At 39.8% G+C, this 1,560-nt stretch overlaps 2 non-coding genes across 2 annotated transcripts; both read left to right on the top strand.

The window, feature by feature from the left end:
• Positions 1–215: 215 nt before the first annotated feature.
• Positions 216–287, top strand: TRNAD-GUC (transfer RNA aspartic acid (anticodon GUC)). The gene has a single exon. It is a non-coding gene; the product is annotated as a tRNA-Asp (tRNA).
• A 553-nt stretch (positions 288–840) lies between these two features.
• Positions 841–912, top strand: TRNAD-GUC (transfer RNA aspartic acid (anticodon GUC)). Its single transcript has one exon. It is a non-coding gene; the product is annotated as a tRNA-Asp (tRNA).
• The last annotated feature ends 648 nt before the right edge of the window (positions 913–1,560 follow it).

The raw sequence follows: 1,560 nt of genomic DNA, 5'->3' as shown, positions 1-1,560 counted from the left end.
CCACTGGCTCTCATTGTTATTACAATTTAAAAGGACTTGTTCTTGACTTCAATAACGTGATTTTCACCAATTGTGAAGTAACCTGCTGCTCTAACCAGCTTGAACTTTTAAAGATAAACCCCTCTTCATTTCAATCTGTAATATGCCGAGTATATGGGTTCATTTCTACTTCTTATAATTTCAGTCAATCTACAATCAGCCTCATTCTGAGCGAGTCCTCGATAGTATAGTGGTTAGTATCCCCGCCTGTCACGCGGGAGACCGGGGTTCAATTCCCCGTCGGGGAGAACAACTCTTTTTAAAAAGAAAATGGCCACTGGCTCTCATTGTTATTACAATTAAAAATTACTTTCTGTACCCTTTTATCACGTTAATTACACCAAACGTTGAGTCACCTGCTGCATTCAAAAGCCTGAACTTTTAAAGATGAATCCTTCTTCATTTTAAGCTATTATCTGCTGAGAATATGAGTTTTTTTTTGTTATAATTGTTGTCAATCACGAATTAGCCCCACTCTGACCGAGTCCTCGATAGTAACGTCGTTAGTTTCCCCACATGGAACGCGGGAGACCAGGGTTCAATTCCCCGTCGGGGAGAACTACTCTTTTAAAAAATGTTTTGGCCTCTGGCTCTCCTTACTGTTATTACTATTTGAAAGGACTTGCTCTTGACTTTAATCACGTGATTTTCCCTAATCGTTAGGTAACCTGCTGTTCTAACCAGCTTGAACTTTTGAAGATAAACCCCTCTTCATTTCAATCAGTAATATGCCGAGTATATGGGTTCATTTCTATTTGTTGTAATATCAGTCAATCTTGACTCAATCGCATTCTGAGCGAGTCCTCGATAGTGTAGTGGTTAGTATCCCCGCCTGTCACGCGGGAGACCGGGGTTCAATTCCCCGTCGGGGAGAGCTACACTTTTTAAAATGTTTTGGCCACTGGCTCTCATTGTTATTACAATTTAAAATCACTTGCTGTTCCCTTTTATAAAGTTAATTTCACCAAACGTTAAATCACCTGCTGCACTCAAAAGCCTTAACTTTTAAAGATGAATCCTTCAACATTTCAAGCTTTTATTTATTGAGTATTAGAGATTATTTCTAGTTATAATTTCTGTCAATCACAAATCTGCCCCACTCTGACCGAGTCCTCGATAGTAACGTCGTTAGTTTCCCCACATGGAACGCGGGAGACCAGGGTTCAATTCCCCGTCGGGGAGAAAAACTCTTTTTACAAAAATTGCCACTGGCTCTCATTGTTATTACAATTTAAAAGGACTTGTTCTTGACTTCAATAACGTGATTTTCACCAATTGTGAAGTAACCTGCTGCTCTAACCAGCTTGAACTTTTAAAGATAAACCCCTCTTCATTTCAATCTGTAATATACCGAGTATATGGGTTCATTTCTACTTCTTATAATTTCAGTCAATCTACAATCAGCCTCATTCTGAGCGAGTCCTCGATAGTATAGTGGTTAGTATCCCTGCCTGTCACGCGGGAGACCGGGGTTCAATTCCCCGTTGGGGAGAAAAACTCTTTTTAAAAAGAAAATGTGGC

Source organism: Lampetra fluviatilis, chromosome 66, assembly GCF_964198595.1.
Source record: "Lampetra fluviatilis chromosome 66, kcLamFluv1.1, whole genome shotgun sequence".
Lineage (NCBI taxonomy): Eukaryota > Metazoa > Chordata > Hyperoartia > Petromyzontiformes > Petromyzontidae > Lampetra > Lampetra fluviatilis.
Note: the sequence above shows the minus strand (reverse complement) of the source record. Positions and strands in the feature narration are given on the sequence as shown.